This window comes from Ixodes scapularis, unplaced genomic scaffold, assembly GCF_016920785.2.
Source record: "Ixodes scapularis isolate PalLabHiFi unplaced genomic scaffold, ASM1692078v2 PGA_scaffold8__174_contigs__length_109621045, whole genome shotgun sequence".
Classification (NCBI taxonomy): Eukaryota; Metazoa; Arthropoda; class Arachnida; order Ixodida; family Ixodidae; genus Ixodes; species Ixodes scapularis.
In genome coordinates, this window is record NW_024609883.1 from 29715995 (window position 1) to 29738091 (window position 22097).

Sequence of the window (22097 nt, forward strand, 5' to 3'; positions counted from 1 at the left end):
TGCGTCTTATCTGCAAAGAATAGTTCTAAGCTAAGCTGCTTTAAGATAAGCTGAGCAGCTGACACGTAAAATTCTTGAAGTCTTAGAGATAGCAAGATTAGGCGCTGCGTGTGTCAGCAGTCCTGCAATCGTCCTGTCAAGCAAAGCTATTCCTTGTTTCTTGACTCGCTTGTTTTGTGCGCATGCTCTGGGCGGCTCTTTATGTGGCGTCTAGTTTTAAAGTTGTGCCTTTCAGGCTGATTCTCCTTTTTTTCTGTTTTGTTCTTGACTGCGCAAGCATATATTGCGATGTTACGATCAATCAAATTTAGTATCGAGTCAGCGCTGTCTTACTTCATCCGGCCTCTCGACCTTCGCACTGTTTTAGTTAGGAACCATTAGACTCCACAAGCTGACCAATGCGGTGGAATCTACTCGCTCGCCAGTCCAATCAGCCGCTTTCCTTTGACCACTTGAGCCCATGCTCTCGGTGGTGGCGGGGGCGGGACTGTGATCATGTGGCGAAAGACAGACGCATAACTGGCCCAACTAGCATGTAGCTTCCATCGCACTGTCACTTTAGGGGTGAACGGAGTGTGATAAATGTTCGTTGTCTGCCTGCTCTCTCTATATATAGGGTGGTTCAAGGCACCAGGCTCGATCTCAAAAGTACCGTAAAAATCGACGCCTGCATATAGTAATCTAAACTTTTCGTCAAAAGTGTAATTCACAGGTCGGTTTTTTCTTGTAAAATTACAAAGCGTAGCTCTCTTTCTATAAAACATAAGGCCAAGAAACTTGCCAGAGTATACGGCGGGCAGCCACGCAGGCGACAGCGGTCCAGTAGCGGGGTGTGTTCGGCGTTCGTATTGAAAGGTGGCGCTACCTCCTTAACGCGAGGGCTCGCGACCACCGTGATTTATTAAAATAAATATAATCTTTTTGAAATGTACCTTCGGTTAAAAAATAAAGGCGAACAATAAAATCAATACTTAAAGTTAAAAAAAAAAACGCGTCTGCATAACGGCGGCGCTTTTGCTGCCGACGGATTTCGTCTGCGTGTCGCCTGCTTTCTTTCGCCGGTCGGCTGCACCTTCAGACGCTGCTCCCGACGCCATCTATCAATACGAACGCCAAACACACGCTGCTACTGGACTTGGTCGTCTGGGTAGCCGCCCGCCGTTGACCCTGGCAAGTTTCTTGGTCCTATTTTTTACTAAAAGAGAATTACGCTTTGTAATTTTACAAGAAAAAACCGACGTGGGAAATTCACTTTTGACGAAAAGTTTGGATGGCTACGTGCAGGTGTCGATTCTTACGGTCCATTTTAGATCGAGCCTGGTGAAATAAGGTTCGAGCCTCGCGACGTGAACGACCCTATATATATATATATATATATATATATATATATATATATATATATATATATATATATATATATATATATATATATATATATATATATATATATATATATATATATATATATATATTGTACTTATGAACTGTGACACCTCTTGCCAACGCTCTAAGCTTCAGGTGATTGTGCCTATGAACTGTGACAGACTGTCAAATACTGCAAATCAATTCATTTAGTTTTAATGATTTTAAATATTATTGTTCAATATGTTTACTTGTTAATTGTTTAATTTACGCCCTGCAATTGTTTGTTGCAGGGCGTATCAAAGGGCCCCCGCTCCTTTGGTACGCCCAGCCGCATCGAATTTATTCTCTGTTCATGCGAAGCTTCTCAAAGCGGCCGCTGTGAGTACTATCGACCCTCGTGGCGCGAGCCGCCGTCCAATAGACCATTTGCTATATTACCCAAACATCAAGGAGAATGCGGGGGTTTGTGTTCCACGCGCCGCACGTGCTGGCCTCAGCAGTAGTAACTATTCTAACCGCCGAATTCAGAAACCTCACTCAAACTACACCCAAACTGAAGGGCCCCTCCACTTCCTCGAGGAAGGCACGAGGGCCGGCGCTGGCGAATCGCGACGGCGGATCCGCCGTCGCGATTGGCCAGCGCCGGCCCTCGTGCCTTCTTCGAGGAAGTGGAGGGGCCCTTCAGTTTGACTGTAGTTTGAGTGAGGTTTCTGAATTCGGCGGTAAAGCAAATGCCTAAAACAAATGGCACGTTGCACGCGCGTTCGTCAATGCTTTATTTTGGTTATTTACTTCAAATCTTTTATACGGGGAAGGCGTGCCCGTGTGGGGCGTAGAACACCAATCCCTGCATTCTCCTTGATCCTTGAAGAATTTAGCAATAGGTCTATAGGAAGTATTCACTGGACGCCATATTTGTGGATGCTGTTTAGAGCGCATGCTGAGGACGAGCTCACATCAATAGGCTGCTAAGACAGGCATTCTCGATGGTGCGGAATGCACGTTGCAAAAGTACTGTGAAGCTCGCCGTCAGCACGCGCTCATAATTCGCGCACACAGATATGGCCGCCAGGGAATACTCCCTTTTAAAGGGCCTCTGACACGCCAAAAAAAAATAAAAACTTCAAGGAGCCCGCTAGTGCCACTAAATAAGCTACGCTTCAGAGTGTCATATTGTGTCTTAACATCATGGTTGCCAGTTATCTGAAGCTTTATCTGAAATCACAGGAAACGCTTCTCCGCCCTCTACAAATGTTTAAACAGTTCGCGACAGAGCAAAGCAATCTTAGATGACCTTCCTAACACCAACTCTAATGCTGAGGAAGCCTCCCTTATGAATCAGGACGATCGGCAGTTGTGTCTGCTCTGCATACGAGCCAGAATGGCGGCGCCCACAACAATGTCGGGGAACGGAGTGCCGATACTCTAAGCGCAGCTCATTTAGTGGCTCTAGAGCCCGCCAGTGCCCTGTGACGTAACAATGTACCGCAAAATGTCGGGGCGGTCAGAAGGGAGGCATCGACCTACGTCGCTAAAAAGTGGGTTTGCCGAATGTCACGCGAGTTTCACTCCTCGTGCTCTCCCCGATCGTTCCTAAGACTTCCTTATTTTCTGGTCTTTTCCACGAGCGATCGTAGAAAACAAAGTTTTAGTTCCACTCTATATACTCTGTTTCACCTCATGATGTACAGCAGGAAATGCTACAAGCCCGAGCTCCTTGCTCTGGGGCATATCTCGGCGGCGCAAGCTCTCGTGACATAAGAGCAGCTGCCAACGCTATGAACCCGCGCTTCTAGCCTTCGCTGCGGTACATCATAAGGTGAAACGAAGTATAGCTCTTTATCGCTGCACCGTTGGTTAGTTTGCGTGCTGTAAAAGCTGAGGACGAAGAGTCAGTAGATCGACGTGATGGAGGTCAATGATGAAAGCGTTGCGAGTACAAGCCAGTGTACAAGTGCATATGCCCTCAGTCCGATGGTACAAAGCCATAGCGGGCATAAAACAAGCTATCGCGTTTTGAAAAAAAAAAAAAAAAAAAAATAAAGAATAATTTTAGAACGCTTTCAGAAATTAGGATTACTTGCATAGGACACGCCCGACCTCATTGCTGAAGGTTCAGACACCGAGGTTGTCGAATCATCGGATGCTCTCCAGTCTGAAGATGCCTGCCGTCTAGAGAATACAAACTGGTAAGTGTACCAAATACAAGTAGGCGTCGAGCATAAAGTACGTGTTTTGTCTAGAATGTGAGTAGAACTTGTTTACTAGGTTCACTGATTCCTCTTCCACCTTTACAGCAACATTAGGCGATGAAAAGCAAATAAAATAAACCTTGTCTGCTTGGATTGCTCGCGGAGGTGCGGAGAATAACAGAAATATGAAAAAAAAAATATTACACGTGGTCGCGTTGAGCACGAGGACTGATACAACTCACGTGACTTCCGACGATGCCTCCCTTCTCATCACCCCGACATCTTGCGGTACATTGTTACGTCACAGGGCACTGGCGGGCACTTTAAATTGAACATCGTTTTCTATTTAAAAAAAAAAAAATCGCAGCCCTAAAGGGAAACGCATTTTTGGTGATGTCCTAATACACCATTTTAACGCCCAGCATGAAAAAAAAAATCTTTTTTTTGGCGTGTCACAGGTTTTTTAAAAGAAACACTGACACCCCTCAAAAGTTATTTCTTTATTTTTTGTTAGCCGATTTATTATGGCCGTCAGAAGACTACCCAATCAATATTTTGATACAACGTCAGTATATTTGTAATAAATTAAAAAAGAAAAAAAAAAAACTCAATTGCCCGAAACCGAAACCGAAACTGGACTGGGGAGGAAGAAGAAATATCGAGGAGAGAGGTGGCGGAAGTCACGTGGCTGTGATATCCCCCCCCCCCCCCCCCCCCCAAACAATGCATATGCAGTTTTTTAGAAGCCTCAAAAAATGAGTATCATGCTCCTTTCCTATATTTAATATTGTGTGTGTGCCTTCGATGACCTACGACTTTGATTATATTTTTTGGTTGCGTCTAAACCTTAGAAAACGGCCCTTGATTACGGAAAAGAGAGTGAGCGAGATTCGAACCGGCCAGTCCTTGATCGGCGATGTTCGGGCGGAAAGAAACCGAATTTCGAGCCGCAAATTCTGTTCTGGATAGATAAGCTCTCATATGTCACGTACAACCAAAAGCCTCGGCGAGCATAAATACCCTGTCAGTCCGCCGCACGCGCTTATCCGAGTGTTTCCACAAAGAAAACCGTGATCCGCAAAGCGGAATATGTGGGTGTCTCTTTAAGAAATCGAGCAGCGCATTTTCTTTTGTGTATACGTCTGTGCACGCACGTGTTGGCTTCATGTGCGAAAAAATGTCCAGTTACTCTTCCAGTCTGTCACCGACAACTTAAGAAACGCGTGCAGAGCTAGGAGTCGCGCAGAAGCCAATAATGAGGTGAGGGAGGCATCATGCGGCAGGACTCCGAAGAACAAAAAGTGTGAACATAAGAGCGTCTTCTTAAGTTCTCGGGGAAATACTGCGCTTCACTGTAAGTGCGATGGAGTCAATGAAGCGGGGCCAAGTCGCCTTGGTGCAAACCAATCACGTACAAACAATTCCGCAGGATCGCATCTAGTCTGCGTGATTGGTCGGTGACAGCAAACGCACAAAGGACGATGCACTTTTCGTGCCGCTTGATCGACTCCGTCGGAGACATCGCTTATCACCCGGGCAGAAAATGTTCACTAGTCACTGATCTCTGGACGCATGCGCAACGTCTGATATACAGCAGAGCAACAGCGCACGCTCAGAGATCAGACAAAGATCACGCTCAGACAAAGATGGCAGCGCGCAGATTGCAATTTTTGCGAACGTCTATACGTCCGCATTAACTGAAGAGCGTTTTGGTCTATACTGCGCACGATCAAAACGCCTTTTACAGCCCCATGAGACGAAGATGGAAGCGCCACAGGGCGATTACTGGGTGTCCCAAGTCACCAGGCTCGAACTAAAATAGACCGTAAAAACCGACGCCCCCACGTAGCAGTCTCAACTTTTCGTCGAAGGTGTATTTCAGAGGTCGTTTTTTTTCTTGTAAAATTAGGAAGCGTAGTTCCCTTTCTGTAAAACATAGGGCCAAAACACTGTCCAGTGTCAACGGCGGACGGCGGTGCAGACGACCGAGTCGAGTTTCGGGGTGCGTTTGGCGCGCGTGTTGATGGATGGCTTCGGGAGCAGCGTCCGAAAGTGTAGCGGACCAGCGAAAGAAAGCAGACGACACGCAGACGAAATCCGTTGGCAGCAAAAACGCCATCGTCATGCAAACGCGTTTTTTTTCCCTCTCTTTGAGCTTTGATTTTTTTTGTCAACATTTATTTTTTCAATTAAAATGTAAATTACAAAAAAAAATGATGTTCATTTTAATCAACGCGGTAGAGGGGCTTAGAGCGATAAACCGGGGTTCCGGTCTGCACTCGAAAGTGACCCCCATAAGGCGGCTGCCATTGTACGCAAATTTGACCACTCGTCACGTGACCAAACCAAATACGTGACGTCACTGGAAAGATGGCAGCGCCAAGGCTCCGGCCTAGATGGCCCCATCTAGGCCGGAGCTTGTCGAATGCTTTGTTCGTTGTCATTCGTCTCGTCGAGTTGATTTCAGACATCGTGCTATCTGACGTAGGTATAACGTGAAAATACGGAGGATCGGCGTGCATTTCGCTGGTGACCGGCGGGGATATTGCCACGGAAGAGGCAATCTTCCCTGCGTTGCTTGGACCTCGGATTGATTCGGATACCGCTAGGATAAAATTTAAGGTGACTTTTCTGTGCTCTCGTTGACCACCGGAATCTTCAAGGTCTGCAATGAAGCATGTGCAGTATATTTGGATACACAGTTTAGCGACGGAAATCGCGTGAGTCGTGCTTGACAGTGTGAAATCGTGGTGCCGCTTCGTTCCAATGACCGAAGGCTCTCTTTGGTTGTGCGGCGCACCGGAGAGCTGCCTTGAAGCTTGTTGTTCCCGTGCCGTGCTGAATGATGCTGTGCTGTTTCCCGGATTGTTTCGGCGTAGATGTGCACTTTCACGGAGCACAGGTGTGCGGCGCACCCAAGATCTGCCTTCAAGCTGGTAGTTCCTGTGCCATCCTTTAGGTGATGCTGTTTCCTAAACTGCTGCTTCCTTAATTGTTCTGGCATAGACGTGCACTTTCACAGAGCACAGGTGTTGCAGTTGGTATTGATTTCGCTGGTCTGTCGCACGTTTCGTCGACAAAAAAGTTTCATCAACACTTGTTACGCGAATTGCAAGCTGTATTGACATTTCATTGCGCGTATTACCTACCCAGTCCACCCGTTCACGCCGCTTTGCGACGACAATCTGCAGCGGCTCATTACCGGAAAAGTGGTTTCAGATTTATTTCAGTTTAGTTCGTCCACACCAGTCGCCAAACGACGAAGGAGAGGATTTTTTCGGTCAGAATGCCACTAAAGCAATGCAGCTTCTTTAGTGGTCAGGATAGACTCTTTTCTGTCCGTTTTGTTATATTGTCACGGATGCTTGCTCCCGCCCTATGTTCTATCAATACTTACCATTCTGGAAAGTTCCAGCCCATGATCAGCTGTCATTGTATGTTCTGGTAGAGGTGCTGGGTAGTTTACCCATAGCTTTTCCCTCTGTGTGCACCCTGGCGGCTCCTCAGCCGAGTTGCCGGCGAGCCGTGAACCAAGTCCTATCCTGAACCCGGCAGAAAAACTGTAGGACGAGCGAGTACCAAAAGAACGAACCTCGGGAATGCACCACGAAGAACCTGAAATTCCAGCCACTCGCTGCTACCAGCAAGAACCACCAGAATTCGGTCTTTTGCCAGAAAAACCGAAACTGACTAAGCCAACGATGACAAACCTGTAGCAGCAAACTGCATCCGCTCCCACCATTGTTAGCATGCCTGTCGCACCTCGCACTCTGACGCCCTTTCACGACTAGGTGTATGAAGACGTCGAGGACTGGATTGAACAATATGACCGTGTCGCCCGCCACAGTGGGTGGACAGACAACCAGCTCCTGCAGAACCTATACTACTTGTGGAAGAAACTGCCAGGCACTGGTTTGAGAACCACAAATCCTCCTTAACTTCGTGGGAAGTTTGCACGGTTGAACTGAAGTGCACGTTCATCAGCCAGCATTGACGAGAGACAGCCGAATTCCTCATTCTGTCCAGGACACGGCCCCAACAAGAGCGTCGCCGCTTTCGTGGAGGATGTTTTGCGCCTGATCGAGCACCCACGCCAACCCTGATGCTACAGAAGACAAGAAGCTAAGAATTCCCTGTCCCTCATGTGAGGGACAACACCTTCGGCGGCTTTGTCCGCAACCCCACGACAACAGTCAAAGGGTTCATATCACTGAGGCTTCCAACATTGAATGTACGTACACTGCAGGCCAGGCACGTAGCCAGGATTTTGTTTCGGGGGAAGGCCCGCCCATGACAGATGCTGTATGAGGGGGAGGGGGAGAGGAGGTCCCAGCAAAATGAAAGATTTCGGGGAGGGGGGAGGCTTGGTCCATGCCCCCCCCCCCCCTTATTGGCTACGTGCCGGTCACTATCAACAACTCCCCAGCGTCTCGACACTCGTGTCGCCCAGCTGCAACTTCGACGCCAGCCTCCCAGGCATCCACGACGTTGTCCGGGAGGAGATCAGGAAGCTACTTCCTGCCATTAGTTGGCCGGTTTTTTGATTGCCAAGATTTTTTCGGAACAAGTTCGACAGGTATTTCAACCGGAGTCTTCTTCGAGCAAAACGTCATCTGACGAACCGAGGGTCACTTATGCCACAAAGTCACGACGACCGCCACCAGCTACCCTTTAGTATTCAATGCCAACTAGACGATCACTCCAAAGCTGAAGTATTTTTGACATTGGGAAGAACCAGTGTAGGTCTGCGCTAAGTACATCCAGGAAAACAGAGGTGCTGCGAATGGTCAACCGAAAACCATTCTGCTACCACTACATGAGGCCGAACATGTCTATTCGGAGGTGCCCATACCAATGAATTGGCCGTTAAGGGTTTGTGCCGAACGACCCTCGACCTCGTTCCACATCTCCTGAACATGTGGCACATCCGAAAACCAAGTCCTGTGATGTGAAAATGTTGTGCATTAATTTATTCCGCTCAAGGGCCTTTGTTGGCATTGCAGAGAGGATACATAAAACTGCACGCATGATAATAAGATCAAAGTTCACTGGCATTAATGAGCACAAAACGGGCCAAGCTACCAAAAATGAACATTACACTCAGAACAAATAATCATTGCTGTAACTTGTTAATTGCAAAGACAAAGGCACATCTGGGCATTTTTATTGACTTGAAACGAAAGACACACAAAAGAGGACGAAACAGACGAAACAGCATGGTTTAATAGTATGTGTTCATGCATTGTTATATAGCAACACACTTCCTATACGTATGACACAATAGACCCTTTGCAAAACCTTGTCAAGCAACACAACTGTCACCATTTTTTTTTTCGGCGTAGAGTACACGAATGGGCCCAGTTCATGTCGAACGCTAATCCTGCATTCGAATCCAATAGGCACTGAGCGAAGTTCATAGAGAGGGCAGACATAACATTATTGTGTAACAAATGCCCAAAGTATAAAGGCCTTGGGTAATTATAGTAGTTTCTACTGTAATTCGTTTCATCTCAATTTGGCAAACAGCGAAGGCTACAGTCTTGGTCAGGGAGTATGCGCGTTGGAGAGGGGCAATGACAACATATCCTCAGAGTGCTCATCTGCACAGATTTGTCACACACCTTCACTTCGTCTCTCTGATTGGCTTGAGGGGGCTGTGGCGATTGCGCTTTTCCAAGTTATGGTGGAACAGCCCACGCATTTAATAAAAAAGTTCATTGAAGAAACAGAAAGGGATGGTAGTCAACATTTTTCAACAAGACTACTCTTTGGGCAAGGGATGAACACAAATATGAGCTATCTTATCCAGGTAATTAGAACAAGTAAATAATTGATAGACCGACTAATGCACTCTTGATGAAAAAAATATTGCTGCAATAAATCCTACGAAAGAGAAAAACGTGCAGTTAATCTTCTATTTCTGAGTTGCATTACATCTAACGAATTGCTGATATGTGCGGTTCTATCTCTGGACCTCTAAAAAGTGAGGCTGCATTTTTTAAAGATTCTAGATGTTAGAGTGACGAATTAGACAACCATCTAAGAGGAGTATGATCATACACGTGGAAGTTACTGCGGACTATTGATACCGATCGGCAAGGTAAATAGCCTACTAATACTAATTTCTAAGGGACATCAGATGCAACATTTTGTACATTGATCAATCAAAGATATGAAAACTTGCTGCGTTCTGAGTTCCAAGGGGACAAATAAACTGCTTTATGAACATAAGTAATGAACTTTTTTCCAAATGATTGGCTCGAATGCTTTGTAAGAATTTGCGTGCCAGTCAATTAAGCAAAGGCCAGCTTTTCACTTAAAAAAAGTATTGCAATCCAATGTAGAATCATCGATTAGCACAAAAGATTAAATATCTCGGGAGCTTCTTCGCTAAACGTTGCTATGGTTATTCGGTGACGCAGGGCTGAAAGAACTTCCCCCAGGCACTAACGCGACGTATACCTTTCGCTTCGATTCTCAGACATTCCAACGTTCAAACGAAGCTAGAAAAATTCGAATATTTTATGCTCGGAGTTATATTGTAAAATTGTTGATTAGTATAAAACGTAAAGATCGCAGGAGCTTCCTCGCTAAAACATGTGATTATGCAATTACCATAGGGCCGAAACAAATTCCCCTAGGCCCTACGTCCGACGCATACATATCGCGTCGATTCCCAGACATTCCAAAGTTCAAACAAAGCTAAGAGAATGCGAAAATTTCCTGCTAAAAGCACTCAAAGATAAATAGATCCTCGAACACATCCGGGAATACAAGCACCGGGACGGCGATACGGCTGATGCTGTCTCACAGGTGTTAATATCCAGATGATGCAGAGCGATCTTGCGCAAAAAGAGTATAAAGTCTCATTCCTTCATATTTTCACATAATACCTGCGTCAGCGGGCACGAAGAAGCCCGACGTCGTCGGGAAGTAGCTGCGCATCACGGCTACCGCGAACCAAACAAACTCGCATCCGCCAGCTCTGGCAACGCTCTGGGCGCTGCCATCTTACCGGTGACGTCACGGTTCTCGGGAGGTCACGTGACGAGTGGTCACATTTGCGTACAACATGGCGGCAACCGGAGGGGGCGGGGGGCACTTCCGAACTTCCGGTTTATCACTCCAAGCCCCTCTACCTCGTTGATTTTAATAAACCCCGGTGGTCGCGAGCAGTCTCGATAAGGAGGTAGCGCCATCTATGAATGCGAGCGCCAAATTCGCCCAGCTACTCGATTTAGTCGTCTGCATCGCCACCCGCCGTTGGCCCTGGCAAGTTTCTAGGCCTTATTTTATACAGAAAGTAAATGACGCCTAGTAATTTTACGAGAAAAACCAACATGTGGTATACACCCTTGACGAAAAGTTCAGATTGCTACGTGCAGGCGTCGATTTTTATGGTTCATTTTAGTTCGAGCCTGGTGACTTGGGTTACCCCATATACAGTGAAGTTGATGGCGCGAGATATTCAAAAGCCTGCGAATGCTAGTTAAAAAGAACGAAAAGATAAGCATTACATGATTCTTTAACAGACAAGGACCGCGTTTAGTGACTTGTCCAAGAGTCAAGGAGCCAACGCTCTTTCCACTATAGGCTCCTTGCACAGGACGTCATTTCCGTTGCCCTCCAAAGAAGAGGGGAAGAAGGAGCTCCCCTCTTATCAGGACCCTCCTTTGTACCTCCCGGATTTGTGCAGGCGTCGCTATTCTCCCCCCAGAAGATTATAGAAGATTAACCTGTCACTCAAAATTCTTACAAAAGCAGCTTCCCTCTCCTCCTCTTACTTGGTGTTCAAAAGTGTGCGATGTGACGTCAGTGCAAGGAGCCTATACGACAAAAAACAACTTCCGGTGAACGTACCTCCGAGTTCTCGCGGAGTCAAGCTGGTGCACGAGGCCACGTAATTTTAAAGAAGCCGAACTAAATTCCGATGCAGAAAAAGAAAAAAAAAAGTGTTTCGGCTTTGGCGTGGGTCTACAGTTCTCTCGCTCTCGGATATGCACTCAACCACCCAACCATTCACTTGGCGCCTTGTTTTGATCGCCGTTGCACGGAAACTTCGTGATTATCGACGGTAGCCCTGTCCGTGCTGAAGACGGCGAGGCAGAGTATGAACGTTCACCTTTGGTGCATGGTTGGACACTCACGAAGAAAACGATCCCGATTATGGTATCGTTTGCGTAGCTAAATCGGGGGTGCGAGTATGAGACGTCGGCCGGCGCTCGCTTCGGCCGACAAAAACCTTGATCGCCAAGCGCGACCGACTTCCCTTGTGCGTACGAGTGCATTTTATAGGGAGTTCGTAAAGTGCAGAACAAACGCATGAACGTATAAAAGGCACCGTAACCGGCCGTGTAGATGCGGCGACCTTCGCATTTCCCGTGTGTTTACGACGCTTTTGTCTGTTTTTATAACGGTATACGTAGCAGCCTTTGCACCTCCCGGCGAAGGGCTCGATCGCTTTGGATAGCTTCGAGCAGATGTCTGTAGTCACTCGCTTTTCTCTTACGGCCTCGTCGATACTTCTTGAATAGCGGCGTCGAATAAAGGCGATCGTGCTCGGCATCGTCTGCTTCCATATTATTTCGAAACCATCTGCCAAATGGGAACGGAAACTATATACAAACAACCGAAGAGGCGCGCGTTTTTGCCGTCGAGTAGGCGCTCCGAGAACTGTGACTCGGTTTACTCCGTTCGGAACCGAAGAAGCCGCTACTGAACACGCCCAAATCAAACATCTATAAAGAGCTAAAACACGAAATAAAAATGTATAGTAACAGGAAAATTCGGGAACAATGATGGTGCACTTAAAAGAATGAAAAAAAAACACGTAATCAGCGATTCTCTCGCGGAAGTCAGGTAAATCTGCAACAAGAAAAAAAAAAAAAAAGACCGAATTTGCGGTGATGTTTTTGAGGGAGTCCCGTGGTATTGAAACCAGAGTCAAATGATCCCAGCTGCAGAAGAATCGCGATTCCCATCAGTAATCGTATGAGACCACCTAATATTGTGAACCGGTGATTCTCGCGGGAGGGTCGCGTGAATCCCGTAAAATGCGAGTTCCGTTACCCGAGGCATTGAAGGGGCCACCAGGCGTCGCTGGGTGATAGTCGCCAGGCTCTGGTAAGCCGCGGTCGCACTGCTACTACATCGTACAAAAGACAGTGCACTGTATGACGTGTTTGTCTCTCGTGTGACGGCCACATGAGTCACAGAGAAATACTCTGCACACATATGCGAAGCGTACGTCTTACACAAGTGAATAATTTCATTTGTTTCATTTATTTGCCTCAAGGGCGTCTTTGAAGACGCATTACATAAGGGGGGTAAGTGGTACATGCATTTGTAACCCCATAATCACACAATTTTCCAAAAAGAGTCATTGGTATAACAAAATAATCGCAATCAGCCCAGCAGAGTTTACAAAAAGGAAGTGACATCGTACGTACACAACTGCAATTTCAAACTGGACGTAACTATGTATAAAACAATTTCAATATGGGGGAAGAGAAAGCGACTATGAAAACAACATATAAGCATGTACAGTCTCCGGCAATATGAAAGACCCACTGGGAGCGCGTAACCGAGGCGGTGGCTGGCGGGGGCGCTGCGAGCGCTCCGGGCAATTCCATTCTGCTTCGAGGGGAGGACGCTCACTCGGGGCTCAACACAATCTGATAAGCGCGTTTCGCTTTAGCTGAGCCCGAGTGAGCGTCCTTTCCTCGAAGCAGAATGGAATTGCACGGAGCGCTTGCAGCGCCCCCGCCAGCCACCGCCTCGGCCACGCGCTCCCAGTGGGTCTTTCATATTGCCGGAGACTGTACGTGTATTACTCATGCCGAATCCCGGAGAAAAGCTCACCGGAGAAAAGCTCACCGGAGAAAAGCTCACCGGAGAAATGCTCACCGGAGAAAAGCTCCCCGCAAATCCGGCGGATGCGGAGAAAAGCTCACCGGTTATTGAGCGTATGCGGAGAAACGCTCATCGATTTTTCTTCTTCTATTGGATCATGCGTAACATATATCAATTTATCATTAAAATTCGTCAGCTTTGTAAAAAATAAAATCTAATTTTTTGTAATATTTGTTAAGCTTATTGGGTATAGTGCTCCCAAAATAATAATTGCCGGCGAGTGTTTTCTGTGGCCTGCTCTCTAGGCAACGAAAGCCTAACTGAAAACTTTTTGTACTTGAAGAACAGGAAAAAGTTGAAAACTTAATGATGTCTGCATAAAACCTAAAAAAAAAACTAAAAAAACAAACAAACAATATTGTAAATGCTGAATATCCGGAAGTGGATGCGCAACAACGCGCTGCTTGAAATTTTCTTTCAAGCTTTTGTTAACTTTTGAAAAAAGGATAAAACAGTCAGTATGGTATCGAAACTTCTTTCTTCCACGGACATGCACGTTTTCTAGCCGTTGGTGCTGGCGATCCACACGTTGCCTTTGTGGGATAGTGCTTCTTCTACGGTGAGCCACCCATGACCTTCAGAGCCGCACTCTGGCATTGTTGTTACTCGTGAACTATATAAGAACTCGTATTATGTAAAGGAGAGAATTGGGCGCTCAAATGACGGCGACTGAGTGAAGACAACAAACACGACAAGACGAAGCTGTTCTCGCAACTAAAGGTTTGTTAGTGAAATTAATAGAAGGAAAACATGTAGCGGACACTGATTAAATCAACAAATGTTTTTTTTTCTATTAGGCACTGCACAATATTCGGAGCTGAAACGGTTCATATTAGCTCGCAAAGAACAAACCTTTTCATCTGACAGAGCTACCGACGGCGTACTGTCAGCTGTCAATAAATGGCTGTCTTTTTTACCGGTGTACGATGTTCTGATTTTATACTTGTGGCTTCATTTAAATACAGAATGGGTGATTATAAATTTTTGAGGAATGAGTAAATATGTCCAATGAACTTCAAGAATATTACAAAAAAAAGGACATGTTAAATGAAGTGACGAATGCGAATTGTGTTAAATTTTAACACAATTCGCATTTTCATGTTAAAAGCGGATTCCGCCCCAGGTTTGGCGCGGAATCCGCTAAGTTAAAAACAAAATCGGTGAGCTTTTCTCCGCATCTGCCGGATTTGCGGTGAGCTTTTCTCCGGTGAGCTTTTCTCCGGTGAGCTTATCTCCGGTGAGCTTTTCTCCGGTGAGCTTTCCTCCGGTGAGCTTTTCTCCGCCGCCCACTCATGCCAGAGGCGCTCGCACATTGATTTAAATTCAACGGGATTTGTGTTAGTAACTATCTCGTCTGGCAAGTTCCATTTTGTAATCGATAATATTAAGGGTGAAAGCATAAAGAAATTAGTGTGTGACTGGTATTGCTGTACCTTACAGCAATTATCGGTTCGAGGAGAAATTTAATGTGCGGAATGACAATATGTGTTTTTAAGGCACGAGTTACTGTAGTATACGTCATGAAAGAGACATATGCGGTAAATATTGCGCCGGGTAGACAATGAAGTGAGACCCAAATTTATTTTTAAAGCTGAGACACTAGTTTGAGGCGAAAAGTCGTTTGATAGGAACCGGACTGCTTTACTTTGGACAGATTCTAATTTGGAAGAAAGATAATTTTGTTGTGAATGCAATGTGATGCTTGCATATTCTAGTTTGGGAGAATAATTGTTTTATATGCTAGCAGTTTTGTTGAAGTTGGGGCCAGGTGTAGGGTGCGCCTTAAGAAACCTAGAGATTTAAATGAGTTGGTGACTAAGTTGTCGATATGTTGTTTCCATGAGAGAGTTTCAGAGATGTTTACTCCTAAGTATTTGTATAGTGAAACACATTCAAGTTGCTGCATGAGTAATGTATATTGGCTGTATGATTTGTTTGAATTCGTAGTAACGGTCATTAGTTTACATTTGTCGGGGTTAACGGTCATCTGCCATTCTGAGCACCAGGAAGATATAGCATGAAGGTCATTTTGGAGGACGTGATGGTCTGTCGGGTCTAAGATTTTTCTATAAATAACACAATCTGCGAATAGTCGGATAGTAGAGGTAATCGAAGAGGGAAGATCGTTAATACAAATGAGAAAAAGAAGGGGGCCGAGAACGCTACTTTGGGGCACGCCTGAAGATACTGGGACTGAGTTAGATGAAGAACCATTCACCGAAACTGACTGTTCTCTACTTGTTAGGAACGAAGCTATCCATTTTGTTACTACAGGGTTAATCTGGAGGAGAGAAAGTTTTAGAAGTAGTCGTTGTTCGGGGGGGGGGGGGGGGGGGGGGGGCGGTATCGAATGCTTTGGCAAAGTCTATAAATATAACGTCTGCTTGTTGTGAAGAATGACTATTAAAATGAAGATCCGTGACAAACTCAAACAGTTGACTAGTACATAAGTGGCGCTTTCCAAAACCGTGCTGGTTGGGGGAAAAAAATTGCGTCGGTCCAGGTATGAGGTGATATCAGAATAAATATTTTGTTCCATGAGCTTACACGGCACACTGGTGAGTGAGATAGGTCTGTATTTTGATGGATATGATTTGTTGCCTGACTTGAAAATGGGTTGAACTCGCGCGAATCGCCAGTCAGCTGGTACATCAGCAGAATTTAGACTTTGTTGAAAAAGAGTGCTGAGTATTTTTGGTGCTGAGTGCTGTGTCATCGTTAGTAGTTTGGCCGAGATATCATCGTTTCCAGGGGCACTATTAGAAGACAGAAGATTTTGAATTGCCTTGTGGATTCCTTCCGGGATGAATAAGATTGGAGGCATGCATATTTCCTGATAAGATAGAGAGTAAGATGGCAGTGGAAATATTTCACGTGTAAAGACGCTGGAAAAGAATGAATTTAACAAATCGGCCGTCTGGTCATCACTAAGTGCCTCCCCCTGGTCGTTTACAAACGAAGGGCTATACTTAGTTTGTTTTTTTTTTTTTTTGGGGGGGGGGGGGATTAACTATTTTTCAAAACTTCTTGGGGTCCGTGTAAATAATGTTACGTAGGGTGACGGAAAAAAATGTTAATTTCGCTTTCTTTTACTGTGGATTTACAGAACTTTAAATGGGAGCGGTTCGCAAATATTCGTGCCGCACTAATATCTTTAAACACTCTTTTTTTCCTCTTACCACTCATCAATGGAACTGTCCACCCGAGTCGCTTGTCATGGTATCATCCAACAATGTGTTTCTTGCCAGACTTATTGAAGAGTGCCTGTACCTTATCTCCTAATATGTCAAATGCATTAATAATTGTATAAAGCTTACTATTCTTCTTGTTCTTTCCACTAGCAAACTTGATGTCACAAACGTAGAGTTCGTTTATTGTTTTCCTCTGTATATCCCCCCCCCCCCCCACCCCCACCGCTTTCTGCAATGCCTCTGGGCGCTGAAGGGTATATTGCATAAATAAATAAATAAAATAAATGATGACCAGGCAGTGAAGTCGTCAAGTCTTTTTGCTTTTAAGCATAGTCTTTTCTTTTCGTTTAACATACGTTTTAGACTGTTGATAAACCAAGGAGATGCGAGGTAAGATGGAACAGCAGTTTTGGGCCAAAAGTGTGAAGTAATTCTATAAACATTTTATATAATGAGCCAGTTTCACTTGCGGTTCTCTCGTCATAAGATGACATGTAATATCTTTCGAAGTTTATTATGACTGCCGTCATCCCATCGATATTAGCACGCGAAAACACGAATATTTGCTTTGGAATATTTGCGGAGCGGTTAAACCTTTTGTGAAGTTTGAATATGAATCAGAGCGTGGTCACTTATACGTTCCATAGTACTGATAGACGTTACACATTCTGGATTAGTGGTAAGAAATAAATCTAGTATACCATCATTACGGATTGCTGTTGTTATCATCTGGTGAAGTCCAAACACACTGATTATCGAAAGGAACTCTGTACACTGACGAGAATTTGCATAGTTGGGAAAGGGCAGTACTGTAGACCAGTTTATTTCAAGATAGTTAAAATCGCCAGCAAATAAACTGTAATCATTGGGAAAATGTTTGGCTACAGTTCCAATGACATAATATAATGATATATTGAATTCAGTTCGATTGACATGAGGCGGATGGTAACAGACACCGATTAAGACACTGCGGTAATCCAACTTGACCGGTGTTAACCAGGTTTCCGTGCCAAGAATTACATGTCAGGCTCGCTACTGGAATAGATGTTTTCGAGTTCATCTTGTTTAGGTAAAATACTTCGAAAGTTAGCAACAATAAAAGAAAGATTAGCGGGAACAGTGCGATTTGTGGACTTGTGATTTACACTGTGTCAGTCATTCCGCGCAGTGACATCCTGACGGGTGCGAAGGGAAACAACAGAATCACTCGCCGAGTCATAGATGAATGACTGTGTATTAACGTGTAGTTTGTTATAAGTAATTTCGTATTTCGTTCCGCTTTCTCTAAACTGTTCTGCAAATTCCCACACCTTCTGCCTCGCAGAGCGCACCTTATCAGAAAAATATTCAGAGATTCGAATTGGGGGCGTCAGATTTTTAAGCTTGAAAGCATTGCGGAAAACTTCTCAATCTCGAAAGCTAAGAAATTTTACAATGATCGCGGTCGATTTGTTCCCGATCGTTTTTGTCCTTTCAATTTCTCCCAAACCGATTCCGAGCATTTCTTGTGCAAAGTCAGTAATGATGTCTTTGGCGTCATTCCACGTCTCGTTTCCAGGTTCAGGTAAGCTTTTGAATATTAAATTGTTTCGCCTCATTCGGTTTTCCATGTCGTCAACGCCTGTGTTCATTATAGTTAGGTGATCACGAAAAGATATCGAGTCGCACTTTATACTGTTTACTGTCGTTTCAATCGTGCTTAAGTTTTCCTGCACTTTTGGAATTTTTTTTAATTACTTGGCCTTCTACTTTCGAGACCCGGGTTTCCGAGAGCAGCGATGCCGCCGTTGATTTGATCTAATTTTATGGAGGTTTCTTGCTGGTTTTTGTTGGTTTTTGCACTCAATGCTTCGATCGTGTGTTGTAGGTTATCAATTTTTTTCTGTATTTGTAGGTCCGGGATTTGTCTCAACGTCTCAGGCAGAGGCCAAAAGTATGAACATTACTGTAGTTATCGTTAACAGTTTCGCGAACACAAACGTGGTTCTGACAGGCAGGCGTATTAACTAAACATGTTCAGCTGAGATCGCTTTCTTCTTAGATACAAAAGAAGCTATACGTGCTCTGAAATTAGGATGTCAACACCCATCACGGCAAACAAACAAACAAAACAAAAACCTAGTACAGGAACACTGTTTGGGGATTCACAGCCACTTCAAGAAGAGAAGACTATCCCGTATGGGAAGCTTTGCGTTCACCTGCAACGATATCGACGATGTGCATGGTACAGTGACAGGGCCGTGAATCCCGCGGTGGGTCCCTTGCGTCGCTTGTATTTGTAGATCCTGGGCCCGTTTGCTCGAAGCCGGTTAACTTTAACCGCGGCTAAAAGTTAACCGCCCTTCCCTACTAGGTACCTACAAGTACCTAGTCAAGTTTGACGAGGGCTGGATGAGCGATAGCGCCGTATTTTATTATGGGGTGGTAGCTGGTGTCACTTACTGGCTGTAGCGAATATACGTGGCTTCCGTGGGAGGGTTCGCGAAATGGGGGGACCCAAAAAATGCGCGCTGCCTAGTTTTTGCGACGCAGCGCGGCATACATTTGAGCTTAAGAATTAATTTTTATTGCTCGTGGTAAAAATAATCGGCAAGGTAAAACTAAACCCTTGTTTAGAAATTTTCTAAATATTTGGATGTATGAAGTGAAGAAAAGCCTCGTTGAAATTCCCTTCCGAGTTCGAAAGGGGACGACGAAGTTGAGTCCTAGAAACGATGAGAAAGAAGTGAGCAGTGAAAAGCGGGTGGTACACCGGCAGCATGGTTGGCTGCAGCATGTAAGAACTGTATATAACACCGTCATAAATTGAAAAACCTGTAACTCGGCTCCACTGAAAATTAACCTATTAGTAAATTACCTGAACATCGAGAAGAACGCTGGAAGTGTAATTCTACGATCCGCGCGCGCTGGCCTTCCACTTATAAATGATTTGAAGTAAATAATCATATTAAATCTTTGACGAACGCGCGTGTACGGCAAAATTTGTTTTAGGCTTTTTTTTTTTTGCTGCTGGTGTCTGCAGTTATTACTGCAGACGCCGGCAGGTGCAGCGCGTTTCACTACACTCGTAGTACAGTGTTCTAGCACCTCGGTGCTTTTGAAATTTAGCAAAAGGTCTATGGAAATGCTGTCTGCTTTTGTGTGCTATCAATACTCGGCCGATTGAGTCAAGGCAATCCGCTTTCGAAAGACGTTGCCATGCCGACAACTATCGCGTTTATTTAGGCTTAGTTATGGCCAGAGTCGAAAGTCTATCTAAAAAATGCGGCGAGGTCATTGCTCATGCTTTGCGTTTTAAGTGAGGTAAGGCAAATCGAAAGCCTCTTGCACCATTCATTGTTGACAAACGCGCCCGATATTGCAGCTACAACGACGTATTAGTTCCAAAGCGAACGGCGCTCACTCACCGGGGCACCGCCATGTTTCCCCGCCGTCCTTAATCTGCCGGTCACGTGACCCGAAATTCCCCTCGTAGGGAAATCCGGTTAACCGCGGTTAGTTAACCAGCTTCGAGCAAACGGGCCCTGGAGTTCGGTCATGCTGGCGTGGGTATTGAGGTTTTTAATACCTTAGGTATTAAGAAAAAACGGCATATATCTGTCGCGGCCAATATGAGCTGAAAAGCCGCGACGCGTGGCGCGCGTCGCAGCTTTTTGCGCACTTTCACGTAGCACACTTTCTAGAACAATGCGATAGGCGGCTCTTATAGTACGTATAAGAGCCGCCTGTCGCATTGTTCTAGAAAGTATGCTATATACGTCGAGACAACAACACCTAGAATAATCGAGGCCTGTGAACAGGCTCCTTTACCTCCATGTAACGTCACCACTCTAAGATGGCAGCAACCCGGCCATTGGGCCCGAGCCCGATGCCGGCCGTCCCTGGACGCAGGGATTGGACCCGAGTCCAAGCCGAACGCTCGAGTCGTGTTCGATCCGTGTCTGCGCTCGATCTCACACTGATGACGTCATAAGTATAGTGCGCAGGCTTCGGTTATTGTTGGTGTTGTTGGTCAATAGAACTCCCCCCGGAGATCTTTGCGGCCGCTCTGCACTTTCGTGTCATCTGCGGGGAGAGGAGGAGAGCTCGCGCACAGCTTTAATCAGCGCTCAAAAAGGGAGCCTGTACCTTCCACCAATGTTATTACCTTCCACTGCATTGTCAAGAAAAGTTGTCACCGAGCTTAATTGACGGCTATACTCCCATAATACTATTGGAGGGGCGTTTCGATCGGCTAGTTGACTCGAACCTACGGCGCCAATAGACCTATTGCTATATTACCCAAGCATCAAGGAGAATGCAGGGATTGGTGTTCCACGCGCCGCACGTGCTGGCCTCAGCAGTAGCAACTTTTCCAAAGCAAATACCTAAAACAAATGGCATCTTGGACGCGCGTTCGTCAACGCTTTATTCTGGTTATTTATTTCGAAGCTTTTATACGGAGAAGGCGTGTGCGTGGAACACCAATCCTTGCATTCTCCTTGACGCTGAGGTAATATAGCAAATGGTCTATTGGAGATAATTCACCCCAGCTGTGAAGGGCTGGTGGTTGTCCTCGTCCTTCAGTTCCAGAACGTTTCTCTTTGTGTGTGTTTGTGGGGAGAGGGGGGGGGGGGACATCCTCATTTCAACCTTCATCGTTATCCGCTTCACAGTCGCCGACGACCATCCCGTTAAGTCTGTTATTGCACTTTGCCAGCAAACTTTGACGCTCAGATGTGTAGAACACTTCTATCGGCACTCTTGACGGTTTCACGTGCGTCTCTGTCAGATAGAAAGAAACGTATGTGTTTGAGTCACTTAATGGTAGATTGCGTGAATATAAGAAATTGTTTCGAGAAAGTTCGCGATATATTTATGCTGCGATATGCATGTGTTCTACAACTTGAAGTATGCAGGGTGTTTGATTTTATATCAAACAAATTTATATTAAAAAAAGGCCAAGGCAGGTACGTGCAGGTGCTTCATACGACCAGGAGGACATAATCGTGGGATAGTTAACTAACTCTCTATTTAATTGTGTTTTAATTAATGAAAATAAACGCATGGCTTTAGTTAGAAAATTGCTGAGCGTCATTGAAAACCGTTAAATCAATCCAATTGAGAAAACTTTGAAGCACCTGGTAAGCACGGCGGTGTGCTCAAATTTCCGCTCATGCCACAGCTGCACACAGCTCACGGACTTAAAACGTGGATGGTAATCTCTTCATCCTGGTTTTCGGACCGTCAGAGGTGTGCAGGTGTTGCATGAGCGGAAACTTTAGCGCACTTCCGTGCTTAACAGGTGCTTCAAAGTTTTCTCAAATTGACTAATTTAATGGTTTTCAATTACGCTCAGCAATTTTTGAACTGAAGTGATTGGTTAATGATTGGTGATAATTAAAGTAATTGAAAACACATTGAAACTATGGATTTTATGTTTAGTTTAGATCAGGAA